General features: G+C 41.0%; 1 protein-coding gene across 1 annotated transcript in view; it reads left to right on the forward strand.

The window, feature by feature from the left end:
- SNX29 (sorting nexin 29) overlaps positions 1 to 16,388 on the forward strand; it is a 3,382,132-nt gene that overhangs the window by 490,091 nt on the left and 2,875,653 nt on the right. The gene's annotated exons all lie outside the window — the stretch shown is intronic.

The following is a 16,388-nucleotide window of genomic DNA, read 5'->3' on the forward strand; positions in this document are numbered from 1 at the left end:
CTGCCTTCTTTCTTGTGCAGCCTATCAAAACATATGTTATTGAAACCTGGAGGGAGGAATTCAAAATCTTTTATATTGGGTAGAGCCAGGTCTCTGTGGCAGCAATAATGTTTGGTAGATTATGGGCTGTCTAGGCATGGAAGTCTGTAATTTTGTTCTGAATATTTTGGAAGTTCAGTGTGACTATGTTTAAGGATTTAAAGGAGTTGGATTGAGAGGAAAAGTTAGTGGAAGTAGGTCCTGGATTAGGATGGATATCACCAGTAAGTGGTATGTTTGAAAATGTGGGATTGTAAAGGGGTGGTGGTTGGTATTCTTTTGGCCTGCTGAGGTGCATGTTGTGGAGGAGTAAATGGTATTTTATATGTAGAATTTTTAGTTTGGGGAAAAGCAGTGGATTTATATGAAAGAGGTTAGGGGATCTGTTAAAGTAGCTGTTTGAGTAGCATGTGAGCAAGGAAGTGACTGATGTAGGCTTAGAGGGAACAGAGATTAGGTTAAGAGCTGTGAGCTGAAACAGTACAAAGAAGTAGAATAAGATGAACATGAAGTAATATGTGTGTGCCTACCTGAGACATTATGGTAAAGGTGATAGTGACACCAGTGGAAAATGATGTAGGGTAGCAGAGATATGGGAACAAGTAATATGGGAGGAAAAATATTTGGGACTTTAATGAAAAAAAGGTGTGTATGTGGGTAGCATACAGAAAACAGTAGTGAGTGGTGAGATTTGAGAGGGCAGTATTAGGAAGCAGGAAGTAGAGCAGGAGAGGTGTGGTGGGGGGAGAAGACTGAATGGGTGAACGGGCTGTGCGTGGTGAGGAAAACCTAGCAGTCAGGTATTTTTTCTAGACTATAAATGTGCGGAAAAGTCTATAAAAATTGTGGAATACTACCATTAGCATTAAGGGAAAGAGTCAAAGCATTAGAGAAATACTGATATGTGGTATCAAAAACGGCTACTAAATATGAAAACAGCGCAGCACAGCAAACAAGTGGATAAAACGGTGTCAATTTGATAAAAACTGGAAAATTAAAACTGAAAAAGGACAAGTAATGTTTTCAAATAGGGCACCTACAGTTAGTGGAGTTTGCCCACTGAAGTTATTAAATAAACTTGCTTTTAGGCTTCAATGTGTGCCGCTGATTCCAGTAAATGACCGAATAGGTGAGCGAGCAGAGGGCCTTTTTAACATTGGAGGCATATGGTATCCAAAGACGGGCTGAAAGAAGTACACAGAAATGTGTGATGATAGGAATTTGTTGAACGAGTGCTAGAATATTCTTAGTAATGATTTTGAATAGTAATTGGGAGAGAACTGAGCCTTGGGGATTCATTTTCTGAGGGAGGAGAAAGATGAGAATAAATAATGTGTATATAGTTTTAATCAAAACTCTGATATGTTTACAATGTAAGGTTTTTCAGTGATGATCTGAGTCTGGAATTCTGGAGTTTTGTTGCAGCTGCTGCTTGAATTTAGAGGGATGCACTTTAGTTCTTTAATGCACTTGTCTGAGTTTGTGAATGGTGCTATGTACTTTTTAAATGCAGGTCCAAGGTTGCTTTCATTGCTTCATGACGCAAGTAAATCAATTGGATTGTAAGTGTGTAGGCATTTTATGTGTATTAATTTGACGGATACTTTTGCTAGGGAAGCACTGTTTTCCTGAAGCATGTCAGTTTGGAAATCACTTGCTCGTTTGAGAGCAAACCAAGTGTTTTGCTTGAGATTGCTCTACTGTTTTGGGAAGTTTCTCTCTTCATGTTGTGCGACCTTTGAGTTGGTATGTGAACATTAGTTTCAGTCATTGAACTTTAGCTGTTTTGATACTAGAAACTGTGTCTCCATTTCTCTGAGAACTTTTGCTAGATGGTGTTCTAGCTTGCAGTTTACCTTGTATGGATAGGAGTGGTCCATGTTGTAGATAGGAGTGGTCCATGTTTAGATAGGTGTCATAAGTTTCAGGTGTTATTTTGAATAGTTGCTACTTTAGCTCATTTTAAACTAGTAATGTGAGTGGTTAAATAATGACATTGATATCGAGTAATACATTCCTAGTAAGAGACTGTATACATTAGCCTTCCATGTACCATGTTACCTATGTGAGGTGTTGTGATGATAATGAGTTAATATGTCATTTTAAAAGACCGGTTTGTAGCCAGTGACCCAAAGGATAAATTTATGTGAATTTCTCCCTTCATCTATCTGAAGTTTGAATGTTGCTAGAGTTTTGCATTGTTTAATATGTGGGAAAAATTTGTTTCACAGTTGAGGGTAGTTCTGGGTGATAGATTTTGGGATAGCTGATATTTTGGTGTAAAAGTAGGTCTTTGGATTGAGTAAACTAATATGTTTTCTTTCTGATGAAAAGGAGGTTATAGAGAGCAGGACCTGACAGCTCAGAAGACCAGGCACATATCACTTCACAGGAGTCTGTGGGCCCCAGAAAATAAGGACGCGGTTTTAATCTACATGAATAAGAGTAGTTATTTAAATCTTGGAATATTTTGTCGATAAAATGCTGGGGGGGGTTCTAGCTGCGAGCATTGTTTTGAGCTATATGTGCCAAACAAAGCATTGTATTCTATAATGGGACAAATAAATGCAGAGCAAAGGTGAATTAGGACCAGAGCCTGATCATGGTCAAATAGGGCCCTAGGCAGGCCACTTACTTGGCTGTCTGTCCCCTGTTACCATAAAATACTGTTCATAGCTGTCAATATGCATATTATTTTCTTCTTTACTTTTACAAAGCCCAGATATTTGGATTTAATTTAAAGCTTGTATTTCAGATTTTACAGGACAAATACTGACGGTCATTTGCCACAAAAACAAAAGAACTCTGGAACGGTGCTGTTATGTATCCAAAAATTTTAATAAAACTCTGCCATAAAAAACATACAAACTTCTGAGAGGTAAGCGCTTTCGGGTGTTTAACCCTTCATCAGACAAAAGGTCATTTGCTAAACAAAATAAAGCATTCATATTGAAAATATACTTAGAATAAACAATTGTAACTCGCTCTTCCCTTGAACCTTTCATTTATTCTCACATTGATTGAGAATGCATCTGGCAACCCACTAAAGTACACGAGACTGCTGGATTCCTAGTTAGTCGAATAGCATATAATGAAGCAGCAATTTATTATCTAGGTGAAAGGTGCAGGAATTCAAAACACAAATGTAGTCATTTGCTAACATCTTGGGACATCCCACTGTACAAGTGCCCTTTTGGGGGGAAGCCTAGGAGAAAGTTTTGATGAAATGACTTAGAGTCACACAGTAGACAAGGCTGGGGGAAGCAATTCATTAACAGCTCACAGCCTTACACATTTGCACTAAGTACTAGACAAACAAATTGGTTTAACTAAGGAAATGATTTTTTGAGCTATGGTAAAGAATCAGAATTACCTAGACATGGTAAGGCCTTGAGTTTAACTCTAGTGGCTGCCAGAAAAGCATGTTTCTAGAAAATGGAAATCAAAATCTCAAATTGACTGCACTAGAACTAGTGAATAAAGTAACAGAGATAAAACAACTGGAAGTGGGTATTTAGAAAAGGGTAGGAGGAAATTGTGTAGAAAAAATGGGAACTGTGGGAGCAATACATGCAGAATAATGTTTTGGAGGAGGAGTGTGGTTTAAGAGAAGGCAGGAATTGAGCTTTGTAATGTTTGACCATGACTATAGATTATAGGTGATGTATAACATTTGCAACTGAAAGTATGTCAGTATGATTTGTTTTTGTTTATTTAAATGTATGATTGCCTATGTCATAAGTGATTATTTAATAAAGATGTTCCTTGTTTAAAAAAAAAAAAGGGGGGGACAAGATGGAACAGATTTTAAACATTTCTATTGTATACATAGAAAGTTATACATTCATATGTGGTTACTAGGCATGCAGTTCAAGAGACCATTAAGTAGCCGAGCCCAGATTCCCAATTGCCCTGTCTGGTTAAGTGATTTGCCTAAGGTCCACAGTAGGTGAATTAAGGTGAAAAGATTCAAGCCCTGTTCCCTTGAACAGGAAGCAGCTTGCTAACAAGGCAGAGCTTTAGCCCTGTGTGCTGTCAGATATCTAGCTTGCTGCTAGAGTAAGAAGCATTGCATTAGCAAGCATTTTCTGAAGGCTTCAAAGTGTAAAACTCACACATGCCTGTCATTATGTAGTCCATGAAATCCCCAGCAGTTTACCAGAAAGCTACAAATTTCACAAGGATCAGGCAAAAATACTTCTCCACTTCTTTGTTCAAGATGTTTGGACAAGCCCAAACATAATGTTGGGGGGGGGGGGGGGGCTAAGACTCAAAAAGGGTAAAATTTTAAATATTGTTTTATTTGTCAACCAGGTAAACTGACTGGACAAATTATCCCTTTCCAGGGGCAACCCAGGAGCAGTGTCTGGCTAAGTGCCTTGCTCAGAATCACATTGGTAGGGAAATGGAAGTTGAAGGATTCAAACCCTGTACTTTTGATTACAGGAAACGGTCTGATAATATCACAACGCCTTAAGTGCTAGACAACCCTATATCACTTAAAAAGTTAACAGAAGAGCAAATGTTTCTTGGACGTGGATTTTCTTGACTATAAGAACTGTGAAAGTGTAATACTAAAATCCTCAATGATTTACAAGAGAAAGGAATTAGAGGGGCAGGACATGAATATGGGACAAAATCAGAGATTCCTGACGAATATGAGGTGAACTGCTCTAATTTAGCTGTAAAGTTAACAGAGCAACAGGCTTTACATGAATATGTATTTTCTAAACAACAAGAACTATGAAACTCTAATAACTGGCATTGTTGACTGACTGTAATCCTCAAGTAACTTAACTGAAAATGAAGAGAATAACAAAGGTCTGGCAGTTATAGAGGGTTTAGACTCCATGTTGTTAATGAGCTGTTTCCTGTAGGCATACAGGGTTTGATTCTTTCTACTTCCATTTGCCTACTGAGTCATAGCATTTTCTAAAACTGCAGTTAAGAAACTCCAAATGCCTAGCATGGTTGACTAACACAGAGATCTTAGTCTTGGCTGTCCACAATAAATAATAAACACAGACGCATGCATGGACACACACAACTGGAAATGGCAATGTTTCTGCAGCTAGTGAGGCTTAATATGATACCTTGCTGCTTCCACAAATCACACACAGAAGTTAAATGGCTGATGGAGCTTACTTCCACAGTAGTAATACAGCCTGCACCTTGCAAGCTTATGCACATGCAAATTCAACTCTTTCTGTACACATGTAATTCAGTTGCTTCGGATGAGACACAGACCATTAACACAGAGCTGATAGGGCTTACCTTGCTACTTGTACAGTAGTTACGCCAGCAATGGAACTGTCATAAAGTTATAAACTTATCCTTCAGTAGGCTGTAAATACTGTTCTAAAAAGCTCACTGTTTCTCTCTGTCTCTTCCTGTCTTTCATTGGCTCAGTGTTGTCTCATTTGAGCCAAGGAGAGATACTTCTGGAAGCAGAGGAACTGAAAGGAGATTGAGTAGGGAATTCAGATGTGGGTCAGAGCAGCTGAGCAGAAATCAACTTGGGAGATGTGGATGAGACAATTTCTGTTTATTTTTTAGCCTTTATTGGGGCCCCATGCCAACATCATGCCCTAGGCAGCTGCCTAAGTCAACTTGTACTGTATCCAGCCCTGATTAGAATGGATTGGTAACTGGATGAGATCCCACAACAGATGAGCTGAGATGAGAGGAAGAGAAGAAAGATTTTCTGACAGTACTGGAGATGTACTGATTTTAGAACAGCTTGTAGTCTAGGTAAGTTCCAAAATCCTGGATCATAGTGTCAGCCTTAAAGTGAGTTCCGTTTATATGATACTGTGCCGGAGCACTAGCTGCACCAAGGGTGACTGTGCTACATTTCCTTGTCTTTACAGCGAGTCTGTGATTATCAATGTAATCAAGGTATTGTTTGAGTATTAGTGAAACTGAGAGAGTTTAGGATGATCCCCTAGCTTGCAGTTGTTTGCAAATTTAGTATGTTAAAGGTTATTAGCATTTGTCTTTAGATTACAGAAGAGTATAAAGAAGAGAGGACCTAGAATGATGGGTTTGTCTAGGATTTGAACCTCAGACCTCTCAAACTATATGCAAGAATCATAACCATATGCCAACAATGTACATTAACTGTCACTACTCAGAAGTAGAATTTGATTCCATGACTTCATGTGGAGACCAGAACATCCATGGCAGTGTCCTTACTTGAGTCTAGTGCTTTGACAACTTATCCATTCTGACGATTTGATTATGATGTATTTTTTCCCTCATATATGTCCACTGCCTGTCAAACATCAGTCAATTGACCCATTCTTTCCCTGTTCAAGGGCGACAGAGAGCCAAGGGAAGCAGTCATCTTTTAGGCAACTGTCAAGGTGACTATTGTTTGTATCCTGCATCCCTGCTCGCACATAACTGTGTAGGAGAAAAATGGACTGTCCACAGTAGACATTCCCTCACTTCGGTAAGGGACATTGCCATCAAGCATCCCTACCCATAATTCCTGAAGCACAGGTGATGTTTTCCCCAGTATCCAGCAGAGAAAGTGCACCTAACCATTCTGGGGTCCACATAACCCACCCTGTCCCGCCATGCCCTTTTATTCATCAATCCTCCCCGTCCCACCTTGTCCCTTTATTCAGCTAGCTCTCATTCCTAACTTCTTCAGTGCTGTGGGCTGCTAATCAAACCCCGGTTGCCTGGATCAGAGTCAGGACTTTCATACCTGTGCACCACAGAGAGAGGCTGATTGTGTGTTTCATGATAATGTTGTAGGGAGTAAGCTCTAGTGTGTGTCAAGGCTTGATAGTGTGACTGCATATAGGTTCATAGGTTGGTACTAGGCTATTGACCCTAGGGCCTATACAAGCCTAGCCATAACAATTCCCTGGATATTTCTTCCCACAATATTTACTTCCCTGGACCCCTGTCTAGCAGGGCAACTGACATGATCCCCGGGATGAATTTCCCATCTCCCATCCAATCATCAAGGTTCCTTTTGAAGAGGGCCAAGGAGGTGCTCTGCTTGACATGTATGGGCAGTCTATTCCAGAGTATGGGGGAGTCTCTGGGTCAGGAACCTATTCCTCCAGCATGTTTTGTTCATTGTGATGACAAGGTTTAGATCCCTGAAGTGCGTGGCTCTGAGGGATTGGGATTTCTTTAAGTGGAGCATGTCCAACAGCTCAGGGTTTGACATGGCCTTGTATGTTAAGCAGAGATCGCCTCTGAGTAGACGATATGCCACAGAGTATAGCTGGAGTTTTTTTTAAATGGTCAGCTTCTTCTTTAGGCCTGTGATTCTTTTAGTGAGCTATTTCTGAGGCCTTTCCATCTGTTGCAGATGTCTTGTGAGGTACATACCAAACGGGGCGTTGTACTCTATAATGGGTCTAATACCAAACGGGGCATTGTACTCTATAATGGGTCTAATGAGAGATGAGTACAGTGGGACAATGACCTCCTTTTTCTGGATGAAAAGCCCTTAGTGAAGAGGTGTGCCACATAGAAGGATTTCCTGACTGTTGTGGTGTGCCACATAGAAGGATTTCCTGACTGTTGTGGCAATGTGGTTATCGAAGGTGAGACCACTGTCCACCTATGTCCCCAAGTCTCACATCACACTTTCGGTGTTTAGTGTACTGCCATCTATGTGGTAATTCATGGGTACATGTTTTTTCCCAAAGGGGATAACTATACATTTCTTGGCATTAAGCTTGAGCCCATGGCTCTGGCACCAGTCATCTGTTTCTGTAAGGCCCTTTTGTAGAATATCCACATCATTTGGGGATTCAATAATGACTCCCAATTTGCAGTCATCTGCGAACTTTGTTAGCCAGAATCCCTTAGTGTTTTTTTCTTATGCTTTCTGTTGGCTATTAGAAATATTTGTATCATTCTGTGACATGGATGCATTGTGCTTGAACTGCACTTAATTTAGCAGGATGATATGAGGGGCTTTGTTGTCTCTCTTGTTTCTAGTACTGTGGCTTTACTTATGTTAATGGGGTATGTTTAATAATCCTGTTTATTACACAACTTGGGGCACTAAGATTAAGGTTGGGAAGAGAAGGCCAACCTTCACACCTAGCATAAAGCATTTAGTTTGTATGCATGCACCAGCACAGTATGAGTTTGAGTAGTTGCAGTCAAGGTAAGCATAGACAAACCTATACAATACCTCTCAAGTGCTGTGCTTGGCTTTAGAAAAAAAAATGCCTGCTGGATATATAACCTGTGCCAAAACTCACATACTTCTTTGAAACAGTTTAAATAAAGGCTCCTAAGAGCACAGGTATGGAGTACAAGTGTCACCCTTGAGGAACAGTGGACCTTTTTAACAACTGAATGCCTGCAGAAGTGGTGGAGGGGTGAAATGCAGACATTAAGTATAATTTTAACCATTTGCCATAAAGATGCATTGACCTTCATAAAAAATAATTACCCCTATGCCTTTAAGCTGATTTGTCTATGGAGAATAAATGCTAGCTGCTATGTCACAATCCTAGAAAGAAGCCATTTCTTTAGCATAGCAGGATAAAGCCCTGACTACAACCCAAAAGACTAAAGTTCTCTTGGCAGCTCAGACACCTTCTGGAGCTGGCTGAGGAGGGAGAGGAGTGAAGGGGCTAAATCTGCTTGCCTTTCATGGGGGGAGAGGGTGCATGTTCAGAGCACACATAGAACGGCAATATCCTCAGTGAAGACCAGAGAAACATGCATAATGTGCTGGTTTTAGGATGCAGAATTGTTTGCATTTACATCACCCATTGAAGCGAGGTACACATCCTCCAGAAAGAATGCTTACTGGACATTTGTGGAGTTTAGGGCCATAAAGAAAAAAACTTGGCTACTGAATAGATGATGACCTCAAGAATTGCTTGACTGTAAAAGTTGAGAGCATTATAATTTTCCTGTGCAGCATGAAGCACTCCGGACACAGTCATTGTGCTTTGTGATGTCCACTTCAGAGGGTTTCTTTTCATGGCAAAATGTTACTGGAGCAGGAAGAAGAGTAGGGAGTTTTCAGTTTAGCTGTCATGTTTTTAAAAATATAGTAGTTTTTCATGGAAAGAAACTGATCATCTTTGGAACTGTGTATTTTGTATAACATGGAGATCCGATGTCCATTCTCATCCGAATGAATGTATGGGTTGTTGGATCCAGTCAGACCTGACCTCAGTGACTTGTACCAGAGTATGGGATTCAAGCTCTCTGACTTTTCCCCTACCCACATTTACCTCCTCATAGCTGATTTACCCCAGATCTTGTCACCTGTTTGACCAGACGTGCTCTCCTAGTGCTTGAGCGCATTCACGATAAGTGAAAGCTATTTTGGCAAATTTTTTACTCCTCCCTTTCTGTAATTCTTGTAGGATAGTTCTTAGGTGTCATTTAGTGTTCTGTTTAGGTCCCTGTCATCTGCAGGATATTTGCAGCATCTGTACTGCATTTGGTACCAGAGCACTTCAAGGCAGAAGAGAGAAACTTATTCTCCTTCAGAGCCCCGGAGATATATCCTGTGAAAAAGGACATGCAAACAGAAACATTCAGACTCCTCTCCCGAGTCCATCATTGAAGACACTGACTTAGATGATGGAGAAGGATCACCCCACCCCACCCGTCAAGTATGTCATATTCCACAGTGTTCTTCTGATAGTTCCATGTTTCTTGATGCTTTTGGGTCTGGCCCATCAGTGTCCTTGGTGGTCGTATCTCCTGACACCTTAATAGATCTTGTTGCTCTGAAGGCATGGAAGGACCCTGACATTGCAGAGCCCGTTCCAAAAAAAAAAAAATGAACAAATTCCTCGTTACCATGAAAGATATGAAGCATTGGTCAAAAGACCCCCTGCAAATGCTATGTTGGTAGCAACAGCCACAAAGAAGAAACTATCCCAGGAAAGTTTCTGTCCACCCTCTTAACAGGGAGTCAAGGGCATTAGACAGACTAGGAAAACAGACCTATGCATCAGCGACCTTCACACTTTGAGAGCTGCACAGTTGAGCACACCTGACAATTTTCCAGAGAGACTTGATCAAGAAGCTTTCCAAGTTTTTGAGTAGGTTTCCTTTGGATGTCCAAAAGATAGTGGATTCCTAAATGTCTACCCTAAAGTCTGCCTCAGATGTGATCATGTGACTGCTGTCAAATACAGCTGTGCTACATCAAGGGAAGCCAGTACAGGTATTACCATGTAATGCCATTCCAGGATGCGGCTATGTGATTTCAGGGAAAACTGCAAGGCCTCTTTTATCAATGGCCCCTATGATGATTCCCCCTGTTTGGACCTGAAGTAAAAGAAACACTTACCAAGCCAAGAGTGAGCAGGATGTTAAGACCTTGTCTGCCATAGGAATCCATTTTTCTATTCCTCAAAGATCCTTTTCCAGGAATAGAGGAGGAGGCTGGAAAATGTGGTTCAAAAAAGTTCCCAGGTTTTCACCAGGACACTCCTGGGTGTAGACTTCCCTGAGGCAGACCACAGAGCCAAGGTTTCCGTGTGCCCTTCACTGAGAAACCTTACTAGTGTCCCTGAATGATGGCCTGACTGCTGCAGTCTGGAGGCAGTTGGGGGATGCTTAACCTTACACCCTGTAGCCTGGAAACCATAGCTCCTGATTCATGGGTGCTAAAGATGATCACCAGAGGCTATATCATATACTTTTTGTCCTTCCCAAAGAAAATATCAAAGATTCCCGATGCACCACCCAGTCATTTGGAATCTGCAGCAACAGAAGTGTTTATGTTTCTCACCAAAAGAGTCATCCATACAGCCCCCTCAGATCAGTTAGGAGTCTATTCCAGGTTCTTTTTAGTTTCAGAAAAAACAGGGGACCTCAGACCAATTTTGGATCTTAGCAACCTAAAGCAATATGTTAGACAATATTCTGGATGGTCAGGATGCATTCCATACTGTCTCCGTTGAAGAAAGATGACTGGGTGTGCTGTATTGACCTCCAGGATGCCTACTATCTCATCAAGATGCAGAGGCTTTCCAGGAGGTTTCTGCATTTCTGTCTGGAAGCGAATCACTACCAATTCAGGGCCGATATTTAGGTTACTGGCTCTTAAATGCTACTTCCAAGGATCTACTGTTGTAAAATCAAGCATTCCTTCTTACTCTTGCTAACCAATTGGGAATATCAGTCAATCACAAGAAGTGCAAATTGCCTCCCACACAGAACATAGAATTTATAGGATGTGAGATAGATACAGGCCAATAAATAGCAAAACTGCCCTCACAATCATTAAGGTTTGTAGCCTGTGAAATGAATAAGTGCAACATCCATGTCCACAGGCAACAGTTATCCTCTGTCTTTTAGGGCTCATAGCCTCTACTTTTACTCTGGCCCCATTAGCAAGATACCACATGAGAGTCCTACAGTAGACCTTGGCAGTACAATGGTCACATAAACTTCTCTCCAGAATAAGAGTTACTTAAGTATACAGGACTCACAAAAGTTGGTAGATTATTTCTCCATCAGTGACACAGAGCAGACCCTTTTGCCCACCTACTGTCAGGGCCACAGTCACCATGGATGCCTCCCTTCTAGGTTGGAGGGGCATTTTGAAGGCAAAACAGTTCAAAGGGTATGCTCATCACTGGAGCTAAAACTTCACATCAGTGGCTTGAGATGAGAGCAGCCATCCCAACATTGCTGGCTTTTCAGGACCTCCTACTTAAGGGTGTGATTTCCATTCACATAGACAATATGTTGTGGTCTGGTACATCAGCAAGCAAGGTGGAACACACACATACCCTTTTTGCTGAGAGGCCACAAGAGTGTGGCAGTGAGCGATGTCTTCACACTGTTTTCTAGTAACAGTGCACATTCCTGGGATGCCCAATATACTAGCGGATAGGTTGGGCAGGACTGTCCCATTACCACATGAGTGAGCTCTCAAACAAATGGGCAACAGAAATTTTCAGCTGCTGTTGCCAACCTTGCTGTATCCTTTTTGCTTCTTACCTCAACAAGAAATGCTGCAGTTACTTTGCCCTCATCCATCCACAAGGACAACACCTGAGAGATGCGGTGGTCCACTTCTGGCCCTCAGGTCTCCTTTACGCTTTTCCACTGATTCCTGTTCTCATGAAATTAATTCAGAAAGCCTTGAAGTACAAGACCAGGGTAATCATCATTGCCCCCTTTTGGCCATGGCAGGTATGGTTTCCTTTCCTTTTTCCTCACCTTCTGCACCCACCTTGACTACTGGATCCCATTCTGGATATACTCCATTACCCTTCCAGAAAGTTTCAAAGCCCCCATGCTGAAGGATAATGCTGTCCAAGCTGCAAAATTCTTTACTAATGCCTTCTGTGGGCACCTACAAAAATGCATGGATCATGCCATCCCAAGCAAAACCAAGACTCACTCCTCCAAGAAAAGGAAACCAGTCTGGTGGACTCCTGCCATAAACAAGCTATACAATAGAAGGAGGAAACTAGTACAGAAAAGAGTAAAATCCCATGAAGGGAAGACATCCCTGATCAGTATCAGCACAAAACTATGATCCCTCATAAAATCATCCAAGGCGAGCTTTAAAAGAAAAATCGCCAAGCACTCCAAAGATGACCTCAAGGCATTCTTTAGCTTTGTCAAGAATCTAAGTGGCAAAGCTCAGATTTGCTCAGAGTTAGTGCAGAATGGCACAAAATACACTGAACTGACTGATATCGCCAACATCCTGGCAGACAAGTTCAGCGCAAACTTCACTTCCCTCTCATCCCCAAGAGGGTTCATAACCATACCAGAAGAATATAGAGTCCCTGAAATCACAGACACTCCGGTTAAAACAGCCCTCTCCAAAGCCAAAAACACAGCATCAATGGGACTGGACGGTGTCCCCGACTGCGTCCTACATGAGCTCAAAGACAAACTAACCCCTCACCTAAACACACTGTTCAAACTCAGCCTCTCCACAGGCTATGTACCCATAAAGTGGCGCACAGCAGCGGTTATTCTGCTCCACAAAGGTGGAGCCACAACAGACCCCTGGAACTATCGCCCTATAAGCCTGACTAGCTTGGTCTGCAAGGCTATGGAGCACATCATCATGGAACTCATTAACAGAGACATTGGGAACCTCCAAACACTGGACCCTACCCATTTCGGCTTTAAGGGCAGATCATGCCTCCTAAACCTGGTGGACTTCTTTGAGACAGTTACCAAGGCTATAGATGAGAGAAAGGTGCCTACCTAGACCTCGCAAAGGCCTTCGACACCATTCCCCATTCTGGTATTATAGATGAGCTCACCAGCCTGAACATAAACCCCTACATCACAAGATGGGTTGCCAGTTGACAGTTTTTGTAGAATGAGTTATTGTTACTGCATGTTTGCTCATTATTGGAATTCCGGTAGTATTTCAAGGTAAGTGGAATGTATCTGCAAAAGTCATATGGAAGCACTGGGCTGAAATTATCAGTGGGCAGGTTTTACTGAATTCTCCAGCTTACTACCCCGGGTGAGTAACAGGATTACCTTTGCATCCTAAGTACTGAATTTGTTTCTGGAGAGGGTGGCCTTGGGCACTTGAAGTAGTATTAACCTGTCAGAACACAGCAGAAATCCATAGTTAAAATGACATTTTCAGGTTTTGATAGGAAGGGAGCTGTGACGGTGCCTTTGCAAACCAGCAATCCAGAATGCTCATATGAAAATCAGAAACATTATTTAGACTATTGCATATTTTACTGTAAGTTTCCTACATTATGATGACCCTTTTATCCAAGTGAAAAGCAGCAGTTACATCTTCATAAAACAGTCATATAATTTGCATTTTTAAATTATGTTAATGTTACTATCATAAACAGATTTAAATAATACAGTAATCTGTCTGGATGTGCAGTATTGAATAAAGTAATTTCTTTACACCTTTAAAATAGATTTAAAGGTTATATAAAGCTGCCTTTGGATGTGAAATTCTAAGTAAATGTTACATTTACAGATTTCATACAGGTTTAAACTTTTTATTTTGTAAAAGAGGCATAAAAAATTTAACTCATTTCCCAAATCCCATGTGATTCTTGAAAATGAATATTCCAACCACATTGTTCATTAAAGAAAGTGACTGTATTTAGTACATATAGAGTCAAGAACTTTGTGGCTGTATTCTTCATAGCTTTGGTCACAGTACAAGGACTGTACATTTTGTGATGTAGCTTTGGAATCTTATTGAAGACAAAAAGCATCTGCCTACAGACATGGTAACTTTGAGGTGTAATGTATTGTAGTCAGATCAGGCACCTGTATATACACAGCTTCTTAGAGCATCTGATTGACAGCTGACTTTATCAATAGATTCACCAGTATTATCTTGTGCTTTGAGTAATACCACTGACTCATGTTTCTGCAGGCATGATCTCTGCTTTTAAGTCATTCACATTTCATTAAAAAAAGTATTTTTTAACCCCACGGGATTGTGTTTTCTTTATTTAAGTTGCTGCACTTTTTATCATGGTCGTTGTCTTACAACTAGAAATTGTGCAGAGCTGCAATTCCTACTGCAGGGTGGTTCCTTGAAGTATGTCTGCAGCTCTGTGTAGCACCTGCCATGTTTAAAGTCAAAGCAATTTAGATGTAAAATCTTAATGAAAACCTGCAGTTTATTAATGTACGTCACATCAAATCTCTCAGAAATCTAATAATGCATTATACAATGGCAACATAGAAGGGATAAAGCCACAATTACATTTCAGAGTTCACTAAGCAACTTGAGCTTTATGACCCCAGCAAGAGAAAATGGGTGTGCCCATCCTAGGGGAGGGTGGATCATATCTTTGGCCTCCAAAGAGAATGGGATGGGATGCTAATGCTCAGTTTGGGGGCAGGTGTTAGGTTCACCAAACCCCCAATAGGTGTTAACCTTTATACTGGGTGTACAGTAATATGCACCCAGATGAGATAGACGCTACGAGCTTCGACAGTGATGTGGATTGCCCTTGTGATATGTGCGAGTGGGATTAAGCTGTAACATATTTCCTCATTGCTGTTCATAGCTACCTGCTATGTAATCATTGGCTGTAGATGATTGTCACTATTGATATGACACCCTGACCCCATTTGCAAAAATGGGAAAAGGATTTATGGATTGATATTTCCTCATTGTTGATATGCTAACAATGGCACTAAGTACCCTTATGGCTGCCTGTATGATGGCCCCCTCTGGACAGCTCTTGCCCTAATCATGGCTGAAATTCCTGGGTAGGGGAATGAATGAACCATACCCAACTGTGGATAGGCTTGCTGGTCCTTAGGCACAAGAGTAACAATCTTCTAGGAAAAGAATCATCACCAAGCTTACTGGGTACCTGAGAATATTGGGTAGGCTGTCAATCATCATAAACTGTTGGCCTGATTCTGATTTGAGAGGGTCATAATATTGTATGTGGTGGTACTGTCCAGAATTAAATACCTTTTGGGGAAAAAGTCAATCTCTTTAATGATGTATCAAGATTTGAATCTTGCAATGATTACAATACCTGAATTTTGGGTTAAACTAAGTCAGCAAAGAAGCACCGTATGAAAGTATTTTTCTTAACTTCTTTAGCAGTAGGTTGAATGATTCTGGGCTGTTGGAATCAGAAAATTCTTCTGTGTTCCCCCCGGGTATTTGGGTGTCACTTTTTATAAAATTCACTTTATTGCAGTGTGTTAATAGGAGAGCATCAGGTTGGTAAAAACAGTGAGGATTGTTTGATTTGCAGTTGCCTTCTTTGTTACTTATATTATGCTGTAGCTGTTTTCTTTTCAAGTTCTGGCATGTAGCTGGTGGGACATTTTCCTGCGAGCTACTTCGGTGAAATCAGAAGGCTTCACTGTAGAGTGATCCAGTTGAAAGCACATTTGCTGCAGCTGTGCGCTAGAACAAGAAACATGGAACATCGCAGCGATCCCTTAGGACAGCTACTGTAACTAAGGTTGTTCTTATTTCAGTACATAACCTTAGTTATGGTAGCTGTCCTAAAGGATTGCTATGATGTTCCTTGTTTTCTAGCACACAGCTGCAGTAGTTGTGCTATTCAGCCGGATCATTCTACAGCAAAGTAGTGTAGCAGCCTTCGGGTTTCAGCAATGTAGCTCGCAGGGAAATGTCTCATGAGCTACATGCCAGAACCCTTTATTTCCATATTGCTGGAGTTACTAAAAGCTTTAATTTACTGTCTTAAAAGGTATTTATTTAGTAAACAACCTTCTCTTTGGAGTTGTGGAGAGACTGGTGTTTAGTTATAGGAAGCTTAGCCTTCTGACATTCTCATTTCAAATAAACAACCTCACTGGTGTCCAGAAAGACAGATGATCACAACTGATAGATATACAAAAGGAAGTAAGTCATAGTAGTACTAAAAATT

The sequence above is a fragment of the Protopterus annectens genome, chromosome 12.part0, assembly GCF_019279795.1.
Source record: "Protopterus annectens isolate FY-2018-M chromosome 12.part0, PAN1.0, whole genome shotgun sequence".
NCBI classification, from domain to species: Eukaryota; Metazoa; Chordata; order Ceratodontiformes; family Protopteridae; genus Protopterus; species Protopterus annectens.